At 45.4% G+C, this 16,128-nt stretch overlaps 1 pseudogene; it reads right to left on the bottom strand.

The window, feature by feature from the left end:
* Positions 1–2,986: 2,986 nt before the first annotated feature.
* LOC112058654 (cytochrome P450 4B1-like) overlaps positions 2,987–16,128 on the bottom strand; it is a 34,113-nt pseudogene continuing 20,971 nt past the window's right edge.

Genomic DNA, 16,128 nt, shown 5'->3' with positions numbered 1-16,128 from the left:
CGTTACCACCATCAGCGCTTATGCTCCTACCATGACGAATGCTGAAAACGAGAAAGAAAAGTTCTGTGGCGACTTAGACAAACTCATCGTGCCTACATCGGCATCAGAAAAACTGATTATCCTAGGGAGGCTTTAATGCGAGGGTTGGCAGTAATATCTGCTGGCCTGTCATTGCACAGCATGAGACTGGGGGTCTCCCAGAGCACGAGTCCAGTAGGGCTGTGTCTACACTGGAAAGCAATATGGCCTGAAACCTGGGTCCCATCTTGACTTAGGCTCTGGCCCTCCACCCCTATGGGGTGCTCATATCCTGAGTCTGAGCTCTGAGCCTGATTTGTGTATAGATGGAAGGAGGGTTTGGCTCGAGCCTGAGTTCGAACCCTGGGCTTACATGGCAGTGTAGACACACACTAAAACAACATTAATTAACCCTCACACCCAGGGTGAGACTTAAGCATACATTCCTGGGTTTGGGGGGTATTTAGAACAGGGGGTTTTGGTTTTGGCCCACTATAAAAATAAGGTCCATTGGTGCATGGTGGACCCTGATCAAGTTTCAAATCTGCGGTTTGTCTGTTTTACTGATGGATAAACTGAGGCACTCAGACACTGGATTCATCTATATTAAGTCCAGTAAGAGTGTCGGATCATTTGCTCTGATCTCCTGTATAATACAGGCGATAGTGTTTTACCCAGGAATTCCTGCAATGGAGGGAATCGTCCTTCCCAGCTATGTACATAGACGCTAGTGAGGATGATAGACTTGTGGGTTGAACAGGGGTGACCTTTGTAAGATTGCTTACACAGTAAAAAAAAATATCTCTGAACTTGCCCTCTAGTACACGCAGTGCTCTGATGGCTTATTGAAGCAAATCAGTCACATTCCTCAATGAGTGTTTTACCAGATCAGCTACTTCTCTGACCTCTTGCATTAAAGCCCCAGGGAGGTATACTGAAATTCTACAAACATACAGAGCCACATTTGGTGTACGCACCCTGTTTGCACCAGGGCTGAATTGGGCCTACAGTGGAAAGAGCAATGAAATATTTAGTGGTTCCTTGCGTCCTGTTCTTGTTTCAGTATAAACTGTGAGGTTATCAGCAGGAATATTTCTATAGCCTCGCAGACAGAAAGGGCCAAAAACTGAGCTGAAGATCTGACTCAAAATGTGCTGCATTTACAGCTCTTTACCCCCATAAGGGCCAGAAATGTACTTCTAATTGGAAGATGACCTGTTTTCCAAAGCATACAGAAAACTCCACACTACATCCAGAGCCTTGGAGTGAGCAGGAAAACTGATCCATCAGTTACTGAACGTAGCAGCTACCCATCTAGTTGGCTTCTTTGTTTGTTATGTAACTAGTGATAGTTTGTGTAGAACCTAAGACAAATAGAGATAATTTGTATTAAAGTCCAAGGGTGATTTAAATGGTCTTTTCAAGAAGCAGAAAGAGTGACGGAGACTGCAGCCAGTCTTCTCTAGAAAGTTTTACTGGGATCTTAATATTTGCTAGGTATCTCTATGGTATGTTACTCATTTTGTATCTGCCAACTAATTGGTAGCTTATGCTGTATGTTCTAGTTAAATAATACCATACACTTGAGTTTAAACGATTAAAGAATCACAGCCCCTTCACATAACCACAGATGCACTGGCATGTGACTGTTCCTCGGTTCTCACATTTCTTGGATGAATTAAGGCACTTTACAGAGTCCCAAAGAATCCGACCTGTTCGAGCGCACTCTAGTGTCGGCGGACAATTGTGTGTGTGTGTGTGAGACAGTAATGATTTACAAGGAGTGTATTTGGAAGGTAGGTGTAACTTGATGGCTAGATGTAGTGTATATTCCGTGGATGATAGAGCCATCTCTCCTTCCTTTTAGGGGTCTTTTGTAAGAGGCACCTTTGTCACAGCTCCAACTGAGCCCCTCCTCTTGGTTACTCACCAGACTGCCGTGAGGGGATCCAGCCGTGGAATCCCCTGGATGTCCTAAGCCTCCAGAGTCTGAACAGGGTCCAGGCACTGTCCTTATCTTTAAGCTCTGGAGTCCTTCTTGTCTCAGTGCCTGCCTTGTGTCCCGAAACATGGAGCCGTCTCCACCCAGCTCTCCGATTGTGCCCTTGGCCACTCCATCCCCTCTCCCTCTCCTGCCCAAAACTCCTCTGCGGCTCTCAGTCATCTTCCTGTGAGTCCTTTTCTAACCTTTCAGGTCCTTGGTCAAGTGACTCCTGGAACAGCCTTAACAATGATAAGACCTCTACTAGGCAAGTTCATTGCCAGACACCCTCTGTTCTGACAAACCAGTTTTCCTGGTTGAGATCTAGACTATTGTTTAATATGTTTGTATTTGACTAGAGGACCATCCCAAGTTAACGACCCTCTATTGTCAGCCCTGTCAGAATTTCAGTTCAACCTGGAGGTAAAGAGGGAACAGAGAAGACAGCACTCAAAGCCCCCACATTCAAAATGGAGTTTGCTGCTTGCTAAAAATAGGCACAGAGAGTCCATAATATCATATTGAATCCACAAATCGTACAGATTTCCCAAACAGTCGTACCCTGACAATCAGCAGAGTCCCTTGTTGGGGTGGCAGTGTTGTCTAGTGGCTAGGACACTACATTGGGAGACCTGGGTTCTACTCCCAGTTCTGCTACTGACTGACATTGCATGACCTTTGTCAAGTCATTTCCCCTGTGTTTCTCTCCCCATCCTTTGTCCGTCTTGTCTATTTAGAGTCATTGGGACAGGGACTGTCTCTCACCATGTATTTCTACAGTTCCTGGCACAATGGGGCTCCAATCTGTGTTTGGTTCTCCAAGCATTAGAGGAATGAGGACATTGCACAAGGCCACAGCAAGAGACACAATAGGACAGAGGATGAGAGGTGGGGATCTGAGAGCGTGAATCCGGATACATTTATATTTAGAAGCCTAATGTGCTAATAAGATGGCATGAAGATATTTTTTAATGCTCATTATTTAATTTAGTCATCATTGACACAGCTGTGAAATCTCAAGATAATTTAGATACAAACCAGTTGATAAAAGGGGTTACACTTGAATTTAATCCTTACAAACATTGATTAAATTGCTTGCTGGGTCATTGGGATGCCTGATCTGCCACACACAATTTTGCTCTACGGTGTACAGTCGAAATTTGCGCCGCTTTGACTATGCCACTACAGGTAAAGTGGGATAACTCCCCTCCCTTGTGTGGATGCAGCTATATGGGTATAAATGTGCTCTGTACCAGTATAGCTATTTCTGTATGGGACGGGAAGAACTATATGGGTATAAGGCACCTTAATAATGGTGTCAATGCATCCACATTAGGGCTATTACTGGTATAAGACCAGCTGTGAAAATCACACCCCTCCCCGACATGGTTATTCCTGTAGAACTGTTCAGTGCAGACCAGGATCTGCACTCTCCTTCATTGAGTTAGCTGAAGGGCTGGATCAGGCCGTCCTATGGCAACAGATCAGCCGTTGCAGTGCCCTGAACGGAAGGCAGGGGAAGATTAAAGAGAGAGGCAACTTTTGTGCAACGAACCTGCCACTGATTTACGTCCTATCTAGAATCATGTGAAGTGTCCAGTGCCCAAACAGCCCACCTGGGTCCCGATCCCTGATTGGGGCTTCTAGGCACTCATGTACATAAACAATAATGATCATTACCGCTATGTAGGGTTTCTTCCTATTAAGCGTAGCATTATCCTGGGGCACAGTGTGGAGGCACACTACTCCAGCAGGAATTGCAGAGCACTCCCATCCCTTGGTGGACTTACTGCAGTACCCTTTCTGGGGTACACCAGTACAACTCCCTAACTACTCATCTCACTCCCTCCGAGGAAGTGGTCCCTGCACAGGGGCTGGAAATCTGGCAGGCCTGTGTGCAGAGCATAAAAGAGGAAAGAAAATCTCCTTATGCTCCATCCCTCCTTCACACCTTGTGTCAGAATCTAGCCCCACTGCAAATCTCTGAGAGCTGGGATGCTGTCCTCTCTCTTCTGTACAACGCTGAGCCCTTGCTAAACTATTATGATGATCAATAAAAATACACAGCTGCATCTCTATGGCCCTTCCACCCCCAATAATTTTTTAGTTAATCACAAAGAGGAGTTAGCAGGGATACATCTGCAGAGATAAAACACAGCCTTTCTTTTGACTAGAACTGACTGGGAAAATTTCGACAGAAATTGTTGCTTTGGACAGAATTTTGGTTTGAAAAAAAATCTATCAATGTTTTTTGATACTGGAACAGTTTTAGATTTGTTTATTTCAGAACGACTTTTCATTTAGCCTTTTATTTAAAAGTCAAAATCAGAGCAAAAATTTTGATAATCTCGGAAGAATTTTTAAAATTTTACCAAAATTATTTTTTTAAATTCATTTAGTGGGAAATTTTGAAATTCTGTTTCCATTGCAATTCTGAATGAAAACGTTTTGAAATCACAGAATTTCCCGTGAAAGGGGAATTTCAGTTCCCAGCCAGCTCTAGTTATTCAATCAAATTTAGATTAAACTCTGTCATGTATCACATCCTGTCCCAGTGATTTAAGTGTCACTGGAGTTTCTTCAGGTGCAGGTGAATCCCGTTCTTGGAGCGCAGGATGGCCTGAGGTATTTTGATGGGGGGCTTGGCTGGATCAGGGGAGAGTTCAAAGCGCAGCAGAGTCAGCGCGAGAGCCACCTTCATCTCGTTCATGGCAAACTGCTGCCCGATGCAGTTCCTGAGTGGAGAGAAGCGACAAATATTTCCTCTCTAAAGTTACCAAAGCCACTTCATATAGTAAACAGAGCACAAGAGCCGGCCACTGAAATAGTTAACGGGATTCACTTCTATTGAGTGGTTAGTAGAAAGGGCTGGAAAAGGGAAATTCCTTCCCACAACAGAATTTTGCATTTTTGTCATTTTTTTCATTTCAAATAAGCCTGGAGATGCGACAGCCTGGGGAGCCGACGAGCCCCCAGTTCCCTGAGTAGACTGTGGTGCAGAGAAGCGGCCAGCACCTGCTCTTTCTTCACCAAGTAGAAAAGCAATGGCAGCAGAGCTGTAAACGTAATTGTCATCTGATGTTAAACATCTTCCCCAGCTAAGGCCTGCAGCCAGAGAACATACCTGTTTTACTTAATTATGTCGGGCACGAAAAATACCAAGTGCTGCACTTTGCTCTCTTCAGTCACAGTATAAATTTGTTAGTCTCTAAGGTGCCACAAGGACTCCTCATTGTTTTTCTTAGTATAAAGACCAGGTCGGAAGCCAGTTTAAAGTGGCAAAGAGCCATCGACTTTTCTATGTGGATTGAGATTGGCTAAGCATCAGCTTTCTACCTGTATTTGTTTCGGATAAACTGAGCACTGAAGCTGGTTGGGATTTTCCCACTGGACTGATTTTCCAACAGAAAATGCAGTCTTAGCAAAAATGAAATTTTCCTCAAGAACATTTCCAATTTTTGTGGGAAAATTTTGAGGAAAATCTAAATGAAAACTCCTGTAAGCCTGGCAGGCAGCGTGGGGAGACTGGGGAGCATTCATTTAGATGTTCCAAAGGAAAATTTCAGTTTGGAAGAAATTGCCTCTTCTGTCAGAATTATTCCAACGGAAAATTCCTCACCAACTCTACTGGATAGTTCATCAGAAACAAACATAGGCAGAGGGCTGGTGTGAATCAGCATAGATTCAGTGTAGTTGACGAAACTATGCCATCTACACTGGCTGAAAATCTGGACCCTGTGGTGGAAGAGGAGAGAGCAATTAGCAGCACCTAACGGTGTATCTCTTGGCTGATTTGTAATTAAACAAAAGGTTTGTTCTTTTGTTGCAGGCTCTAGTCAGGTAAGAAGGATTCTAGACACAGGTGACAATTACATGTACAGTCCTGCTGTGAATACAGCAGGAAAGCTGCCACCTCCTCTCTCCGTAGTGAAGAATATGTACAGGGTAGTTCTTCACAAATCACGAGTTTGGCCAGGATTAGAGTCAGGTCACAATCTTAAGCCCTCTAGTCAATTTCTGCTCCTGCAGGGATGGGGGAGGGGGAGAGAAAGCCTCTGATTGGCTGCTTTCCCCACTGTCTCACTTCTTGGGGAAGAGCAGCCAATCTGAGCAGCTGCAGGAAGAACTTTTAGAAAAACATCTAATCTTGACTGAAACATTGTTAATGATGGAGAATCCACCAGGATCCTTGGTAAATTGTTCCAATGGCCCCTTACTCTCACCATTAAAAATGTACGCCTTATTTCGAGTCTGGATATGTCTAGCTTCAACTTCCAGCCATTGGAGCATGTGATAATTTTCTTTGCTAGATTAAAGAGCCCATTATTAAATTTTGTTACCCATGGTAGGTATTTAAAAACTGTGATCAAATCACCCTTTAATTTTCTCTTTATTAAGCTAAATACATTGAGTTTCTTGAGTCTATCACTATAAGGCAGGTTTTCTAATCCTTTAACCATTCTTGTAGCTCTTCTCTGAACTCTCTCCAGTTTTCAAAAAACCTTCCTTCTTGAATGGTGGGCACCAGAACCGGACACAGTATTCCAATGGTGATTGCACCAGTGCCATAGAGAGAGGTCCAATAACATCTCTACACCTACTCTTGATTCCCTGGTTTATGCATCCCTTTTATGGCCCCAGCATCACACTGGGAGCTCATGTTCAGCTGATTATCCACCTGGCCCCTAAATCTTTTTCAGAGTCACAGCTTCCCAGCATGGAGTCCACCACTGTATAAGTATGGCCTACATTCTCTGTTCTCAGATGCAGATATTTATATTTAGCCGGTTAAAACTATATTATTTGCTTGCACTCAGATTAGTAAGTGATCTAGATCAATCTGAATCAAGTAGGAGCATTATATTGCCATATTTTCTTACCTGTTTGGTCCTTAGTAGTAATATCTGAGCAACTTGCAATCATTAATGGAATTTATCCTCATAATATGTGTATTTGACAGACTGGGACCAGACTAGACTGGCTTCCAGACTTACAGCCCAGTGCCCCTGTCCACTAGACCACACCATGTCCTAATAACTAATATTATTGTGCAATAGAGCCTACAATGTACTAGACACTTGGCAAGATAGATAACAAAGCACAGTCCCTGCCCCCAAAGAGTTGACAAACAAACAAGCAGACAGAGGCCAGGGCAGGAAAATAACAAAATAATTTGGATTTGGAGTTTTGCTTCAGTCCCAATGTTCCTTTTTAAGCACACACTGTTGAATACCTTGAGAGCACGTGTAAAACAAGAACACTCTGATATGGCACATGGCAAAGACAAAAGGTGAAATTCTATTCCCCTTGAAGTCAATGGCAAAACTCCCACTGACTTCACGGGAACCGGAATGTCACCCCAAGGTGGGAGTGATTCATCAGTGTCCAGGGAAGAGGATTTTATTTAACTAAAGTGACGTATAGAATTAAATGTACTCCACCTGGGTCCAGCTGCAAAAGGCAGAAAAGCATAGGAATGGCGTCCCGCTGAGTTCTCTGGTGAGAATCTCAAAGGGTCGAAGACCTGCAAAGAATAGGAAAGACACGTAGTTCTGAAACTATTGCTTAGTTTGGCAACCGAGCTTAGCTAGTAAGGGCCAGATTCCCCTCTCAGTTACCCTTGCACAAGCCCACTAAAGGCAAGTAAACGGCCTTATCTTAATGCCATAGGGCAATGTGTACCAATATGGGAAGGGAAAAGGGACACAATTTCCATCACAATCTCTCTCCATAGCTAACACCTTGTATTAGTATCTGGCTCCCAGCTTACAGCAGAGAAATGGGCCCGTACAGAAGATCCTTGAGAGATCTACAAACTTCCCAAAATGAAGTTGGGTGGGTGTGGCCCAAACAAATCTGGGAGGAGTCAGGGCAATGAAAGGTATTGCGTCAGCTTTAGGATTTGCCCCAATGCATGGGTGAACTTGGTTCTCTCTCCACCCTTAATTAAAAATTCACATAGAAACAAAATTTATTTTTGTCTGGACCTCCCATTATCCAAAGGTCTTCACATATCCCCTACAATCTACAGTTAAGTGGAGTCCTCATACAGCATGAACATTGTGTTATCTACATACGTCTAGTGAAAAATGCTCATCTACCCAAGAAAAGGGGCTGCTTCCTGTGCACATAAGAACTTCTCGTTGATCCGACAAGTGCACAAGGAATAGCTATCCCATCTCCAAAAATATCTTATCAGTCTCAAGTAAAAGAAGTACCTCTGGATCGTGCCAGACTGTGGGGTTTCTGTGAAGACTATAAATATTCAGTGAAACCAGGGAGCCTGTTAAGAATGTGAGAAATAAAGCATCATAAGAGAGGGAAAACATGCCCTAGACTATGGTGTTCTGTCCATCTACACTTGTGGAATCCTGTAAAACTAGATTAGTAACAAATCTCCTTTTGAAGTCCTGTTTTTATCTGCCACCCATGTGTTTATTGAGTATCAGAGTTCCAACAGGGAACCACTTCATACTTACTAACTAATAAAACAAAAATTGGCCAAAAATGTCAAAGCATTTCTACAGAAGGTGAAAAAAGTCACTTTAGCGAAGCATCAGGAGAAGGGGACAAGTTGAGGCTGGGTGTGGGAGAAGTCCCAAAAGATGTGAGAGATGAAAGAGTTCTGGTGGATGTGCTCCATGTCCTTATCAATGCAAGGTTTTTCCTTGTGTTTTTTTCCTCCTGATCTTTGTCTTATCTGCTTTTAAATGAGTCCAGTGTTGGGGCCTCCACCTTTTACCTTTGAAGATTGTGGAACAACTTATACACCACACCACTAGGAATTTACTCTTGGTATTTATTTGTATAGCTCCTGTGTTGAGGAGCCCCAACCATGGCCCAGGACCCCATTGTGCTAGGTGCTGTACAAACACAGAACAAAAAGACAGTTCCTGCCCCAATGAACTTACAATCTAAGCATAAGACAAGAGACAACATATGGAATCAGACAGACTGATGGGTGGAGGTCACAGAAGCATGACAGGCAGCTGTCTCAGACCATCAGCAGCCTAGTTGTGATTTTTTTCTAGGGTTTATGGCAAAGGGAGAGTTTTAATGATGGTTCCTCCCAAGTGTGAGGGGCAGCATGGGAGAAAGCATGAAGATGCTTGTTGGAAAATTTAACAAGTGGGCAATGGAGGCTGATATCATGGGCCGGCTGGAGGTGGGAGTTGACCTTTTGATACTGAACGAGGGATGATAGGTAGGGGTGAGGAATGCGATAGGTCATGAAGGGCCTACCAAGTGAAGACAAGTAGCTTATGTTTGATCCAATAGAGGAGAGGGAGCCAGTGGAGGGATGCAAAGAGGGATGATGAGGTCAAAGTGACCTTGGTCAAAGGTTGGGAAAATAACCTTTGCAGCAGCATTTTGAATGCATATCAGTGAGGCAAGATTGCATTGTTCATGGCCAGAGAAAAGGATGTTGTCATGACATGCGAGATAATGAGAGCATGGGCTACAGTTTTAGCTGTGTGGCTGGGTAGGAAAGTCCAGATTTTAGAGCCATTATGCAGAAACAGTCTGCAAGACTTAGACATAGACCTGTCTCTAGGTTCTCACATCCAGGCTGAGTCAAAGATGAAGCCCAAGTTACAGGCCTCAGTGATGGGTAACAGGGTGGTCAAGAAAGGAGGTAGCAAAAATGGTTTTGGAGGAAAGAGTAAGAGCTTTGTTTTGTCTAAGTTGAGCTTGAGCTGATGGCTAGACATCCAGAAGGAGATGTCAGAGACAGGCTGAGATTTTTGTTTGGACAGAAGGAGACGGAACTGGAGTGGAGAGGCAGATCTGTGAATCGTCCACACAGAGATGGTAGTTGAATTTGCGTTTGTGGATGTTTTGAAATTTAGCCTAAATCAAATATCACACTATTACTCCTGTCAGGACTGAGATCCCCACTTTGAACTTTAGGGTACAAATGTAGGGGCCTGCGTGAAAAACTTCTAAGCTTAACTACCAGCTTAGCTCTGGTTCGGCTGCCACCATCAATGGATTCCCTCCCTGGGAAGCCTTGAAAAACCCTCACCAAATCCCTGGTGAAAACAAATCCAAAACCCCTTGGATCTTAAAACAAGGAGAAATTAACCATTCCCCTCCTTCCTCCCACCAACTCCTGGTGAATCAGTTCCAACCCCCCCCCTGGGATCTACAACAGGGAGAAATTAACCATCCCCCCTCCTTCCTCCCACCAACTCCTGGTGAATCAAGATCCAAAACCCCTTTGGATCTAAAACAAGGAAAAATCAATCAGGTTCTTAAAAAGAAGGTTTTTTAATTAAAGAAAAAGGTAAAAATCATCTCTGTAAAATCAGTATGGAAATTAACCTTACAGGGTAATCAAACTTAAAGAGCTCAGAGGACTCCCCTCTAGTCTCAGGTTCAAAGTACAGCAAACAAAGATAAACACTCTAGTAAAAGGTACATTTACAAGTTGAGAAAAACAAAGGAAAACTAACACGCCTTGCCTGGCTATTTACTTACAAGTTTGAAATAGGAGAGGCTTGTTTAGAAAGATGTGGAGAACCTGGATTGATGTCTGGTCCCTCTCATTCCCGGAGAACGAACACCGTCCCAAAACAAAGAACACAAACAAAAGCCTTCCCCCCCCCCAAGATTTGAAAGTATCTTGTCCCCTTATTGGTCCTTTAGGTCAGATGCCAGCCAGGTTACCTGAGCTTCTTAACCCTTTACAGGGAAAAGGATTTTGGAGTCTCTGGCCAGGAGGGGTTTTTATAGTACTGTACACAGGACAGCTATTACCCTTCCCTTTATAGTTATGACACGCCCCCCAAATCACAGATAGTGTTGGATGTTCGGTTCCACACTGGCTGTGATTTCTTCCTGGAGTTCTAGGAGAAAACAGAGTTAATAAGACACATGTACCTTTAGACATACTACTGATTATATAAAAACTAACAATATGTTTCATTCCAAGAACAATTGTTAACCAGTTAACTCTGGGAAACTTTCCCGGGAGAGTGCATCAGCCACTTTGTTAGAAGCTCCCGAAATGTGTTGTATTTCAAAATCAAAATCTTGGAGAGCTAAACTCCACCGAAGAAGTTTTTTGTTATTTCCCTTGGCGGTATGAAGCCACTGTAGCGCAGCATGGTCTGTTTGTAGTTGGAAACGCCGTCCCCAAACATATGGGCGTAGCTTTTCCAGCGCGTACACAATGGCATAGCATTCCTTTTCGCTGATTGACCAATGGCTTTCCCTCTCAGACAGTTTCTTACTGAGAAATACGACAGGATGGAATTCTTGATCCGGTCCTTCCTGCATTAAAACTGCTCCCACGCCTCGCTCGGACGCATCTGTGGTTACTTGGAACGGTTTGTCAAAGTCTGGGGCCCTTAGCACAGGGTCAGACATGAGTGTTGCCTTAAGCTGGTTAAAGGCCTTTTGACACTCATCAGTCCACTGAACTGCATTTGGCTGTTTCTTTCTGGTTAGGTCTGTCAGCGGGGCGGCGATTTGGCTGTAGTGGGGTACAAATCGCCTATAATATCCAGCCAAGCCTAAGAAGGATTGGACCTGTTTCTTAGACTTTGGAACCGGCCACTTTTGGATAGCATCCACTTTGGCCTGTATGGGATTTATAGTTCCTTGACCCACCTGGTGCCCCAGGTAAGTCACTCTGTTTTGGCCTATTTGACACTTTTTAGCCTTAACAGTTAGTCCTGCCTGCTGGATGCGCTCGAAAACTTTTTCCAGGTGCTCCATGTGCTCTGCCCATGAATCAGAAAAAATGGCCACATCATCGAGGTAGGCAACTGCAGATTCTCCCAATCCCGCTAGGAGACCATCTACAAGTCTTTGGAAGGTGGCGGGTGCATTTCGCAACCCGAAAGGGAGTACATTGAATTCATACACCCCTGCCTGGGTGACGAAGGCTGACCTTTCCTTAGCGGGTTCATCTAGTGGTACTTGCCAGTACCCCTTGGTTAAGTCTAAAGTAGAGATGAATTGGGCATGTCCCAATTTCTCCAATAGCTCATCTGTGCGTGGCATTGGATAGTTGTCAGGACGAGTTACAGCATTTAGCTTACGGTAGTCCACGCAAAAGCGTATTTCCCCATCTGGTTTGGGAACTAGAACCACTGGAGATGCCCATGCACTCTTAGAGGGGCGGATTATACCCATCTGTAGCATGTCCTGGATCTCCCTTTGTATAGCAGTTTTGGCATGAGGTGACTCCCGGTAGGGTGGGGTTCTAATAGGGTGAGCATTACCTGTGTCAATGGAGTGGTATGCCCGTTCGGTCCATCCTGGAGTGGCTGAGAAAATTGGTGCAAAGCTTGTGCACAGCTCCTTGATCTGCTGTCGCTGCAGACGTCCAAGGGTCATGGAGAAGTTCACCTCTTCCACGCCACCATCCTTTTTTCCTTCGTAGTAGACACCTTCAGGCCACTCCGCGTCATCTGTTTCCTGGGCTGTAAACTGGCAAACGTTTAATTCTCTGGAATAAAAGGGCTTAAGAGAATTAACATGGTATACCTTAGGCTTTATGTTGGAGGTGGGGGAGGCTATGAGATAGTTAACAGCTCCTAGGCGCTCCTGGACCGTGAATGGTCCTTCCCACGACGCTTCCATTTTATGGGCCTGGATTGCCTTTAAGACCATGACTTGGTCTCCTACTTTGAAGGACCGTTCTCTGGAATGTTTATCATACCAGGCCTTTTGCTCTTCCTGAGCATCCTTTAGGTTTTCTTTAGCAAGGGCCAAAGAATGTCGGAGGGTGTTTTGTAGGTTGCTTACAAAGTCTAGAATGTTTGTTCCTGGAGAAGGCGTAAACCCCTCCCATTGCTGCTTCACCAACTGTAATGGCCCCTTAACCTCACGGCCATACACAAGTTCAAATGGAGAAAACCCTAAACTGGGATGTGGTACAGCCCTGTAGGCAAAAAGCAACTGCTGCAACACGAGGTCCCAATCATTGGAGTGTTCATTTACAAATTTACGTATCATGGCCCCCAAAGTTCCATTAAACCTCTCCACCAGGCCATTGGTTTCATGGTGGTAAGGGGTGGCAACCAAGTGATTCACCCCATGAGCTTCCCACAGGCTTTCCATGGTTCCTGCCAGGAAGTTAGTTCCCGAATCTGTAAGGATGTCGGAGGGCCAACCTACCCTGGCAAAAATGTCTGTTAATGCCTGGCACACACTTTTAGCCCTGGTGTTGCTTAAGGGTACTGCTTCCGGCCATCGGGTAGCAAAATCCATGAAAGTCAGTACGTACTGCTTTCCTCTGGGTGTCTTCTTTGGGAAAGGACCCAGAATATCCACAGCTACGCGCTGAAATGGGACCTCAATTATGGGTAGTGGCTGGAGAGGGGCTTTAACCTGGTCTTGGGGTTTTCCCACTCGTTGGCACACCTCACAAGACCGGACATAATTAGCAACGTCCTTGCCCATTCCCTCCCAGTGGAAGGACTTCCCCAACCGGTCTTTGGTTCTGTTCACCCCAGAATGGCCACTGGGATGATCATGGGCTAAGCTCAAGAGCTTTACCCGATACTTAGTGGGAACTACCAACTGCCTTTGAGGATGCCAGTCTTCCTGGTGCCCACCAGAAAGAGTCTCCTTGTATAAAAGTCCTTGTTCTACAACAAACCGGGATCGGTTAGAAGAGCTGAGAGGCGGTGGGGTGCTCCGCGCCGCCGCCCAAGCTTTTTGAAGGCTGTCATCTGCTTCCTGCTCGGCCTGGAACTGTTCCCTTGATGCTGGAGACATCAGTTCCTCCTTGGACTGTGGACTGGGGCTTAGTCCCTCTGGAAGTGATGCAGGTGCTGGGGCTGTTTCCATTGACTGTGAACCGCTGTCCGCTGGTGCACTATGTGGTAACTCAGGCTCTGGCTGAGCCTCTTGGGTAGGGTTATCTGCTGCTTCTGCCAGTTCAGGCTCGCTGGTGCCCTCTGGCATTGGAGTTGTAGACGGGTTTGCAAGCGCTGGACTCAGGGCTGGCAATGGTTCTGGTGCTGGTTGCGTTGCCAGTTCCGGTTCTGGGACTGGCTTTGGCTGGGTCTCTGGGATTGGATCCACTACGGCTGTTGCAGTCGTTGGCAGGGGATCCAGTTCCACCACCTTTGTCTGGGTCTCCGGTAACACAGACGGGGCCCTGGTGGACGGCTCAGGAACAGGGATGGGGGTGAAAGCTTGCTTAGCCTGGCTGCGGGTGACTATTCCCACCCTCTTGGCTACCTTCACATGGTTGGCCAAATCTTCCCCCAGCAGCATGGGAATGGGATAATTGTCATAGACTGCAAAAGTCCACATTCCTGACCAGCCCTTGTACTGGACATGCAACGTGGCTGTAGGCAAGGTTACAGATTGTGACACGAAGGGTTGAATTGTCACTGTAGCCTCTGGGTTGATGAGTTTGGGGTCCACTAGGGATTGGTGGATAGTTGACACTTGAGCCCCAGTGTCCCTCCAAGCGGTAACCTTCCTTCCGCCCACTCTCAAGGTTTCCCTTCGCTCCGAGGGTATGAGAGAGGCATCTGGGTTTGGGGATCTTTGGTGTGATTGGGGTGTAATGAACTGTAATCGGTTGGGGTTCTTGGGGCAGTGAGCCTTTATATGTCCCAGTCCATTACATTTAAAACATCGCCCTGCTAAGGTATCACCGGGACGAGGTTGGTTGGTGGAGACTGGTGTGGTGGGGTGAGAAGGCGTCTGGGGTTTCCCTTGGGATGTGGGTGGGGCCTTGGGTTGTCCCCGGTGGTAAGGTTTTGTTTCGGCTTGCCCCTTCTGATATTCGCTCCAACTGCTACTAGTTTTTTTCTTTTCTGCCACCTCCACCCATTGGGCTCCAATCTCCCCCGCCTCAGTTACAGTTTTGGGCTTCCTATCTAGGATGTACCTTTCTATTTCCTCAGGAACACCCTCTAAAAACTGCTCCATTTTTACTAGGGAAAGCAGATCTTCCAGAGATTTAACATTTGCTCCTGATACCCAGGCATCACAATTTTTGTCAATGTGGTAGGCATGACGGGTAAATGACACATCCGGTTTCCGCTTTAGGGCTCTGAACCGCCGACGGGCACGCTCGGGTGTTAGCCCCATTCTGAGTCTGGCCTTGTTTTTAAAAAGTTCATAACTGTTCATGTGTTCCTTAGGCATTTCAGCCGGCACCTCTGCTAAGGGTCCACTGAGCTGCGGCCTCAGCTCTACCATGTACTGGTCTGCAGTGATGCTGTATCCAAGGCAGGCCCTTTCAAAATTTTCTAAGAAGGCCTCAGTATCATCGCCTGCCTTGTAGATGGGGAATTTTCTGGGATGGGAAGTGGTACCTGGAGGGGGGTTGTTAGCATTGGCTGGTGCATCCTGCTTAGCCTTTGCTACTTCCAGTTCATGCTTCCTTTCTTTTTCTCTCTCCTCCATCTCTTTTTCTTTCAGCTCCATCTCTCTCTTGTGGGCCTCCTCTTTGGCTTTTTCTTCTCTTTCTCTCTGCTCTGTCTCGAGTTTTGTTAATTGAAGCAGTCTCTGATGTTTTCTTTCATTTTCTTCTGCTTCTAGTTTGGCCAGTTCTATTTTGTTAGCTACTTCTTTGGTAGTCATTTTCCTGTTTTCTTGTGCTGGGTAACCCCCTTTGCAGTTGACAAACTGGGAAGCTCTCAGCTCTGGCTGCTGCAGAGTTAACAGTAACTTTCTAACTAGCTACTCCCGAGGATGTAAAAAGAAAAAAAAACAATTCAGCTTGTAAATACCTTTTACCAGTCATTTGCTAATTGAACCCTTCTCTTAACAAAGGACCTGTAAAAAAAAACTTAACACCTCTGCCTTCAGGCAAGGAGAGATAAGATATGCATCTATCTACTTCCAGCTCAGCTTTCCAAGCAGCTAGAAGGAAAAAAAAATCTCACTGGCTTTTGGGTTTAAAATGATCCCACCGCTATTCACCATGTCAGGACTGAGATCCCCACTTTGAACTTTAGGGTACAAATGTAGGGGCCTGCGTGAAAAACTTCTAAGCTTAACTACCAGCTTAGCTCTGGTTCGGCTGCCACCATCAATGGATTCCCTCCCTGGGAAGCCTTGAAAAACCCTCACCAAATCCCTGGTGAAAACAAATCCAAAACCCCTTGGATCTTAAAACAAGGAGAAATTAACCATTCCCCTCCTTCCTC

The sequence above is a fragment of the Chrysemys picta genome, chromosome 8 (genome assembly GCF_011386835.1).
Source record: "Chrysemys picta bellii isolate R12L10 chromosome 8, ASM1138683v2, whole genome shotgun sequence".
In the NCBI taxonomy this organism is placed as follows: Eukaryota; Metazoa; Chordata; order Testudines; family Emydidae; genus Chrysemys; species Chrysemys picta.
Note: the sequence above shows the minus strand (reverse complement) of the source record. Positions and strands in the feature narration are given on the sequence as shown.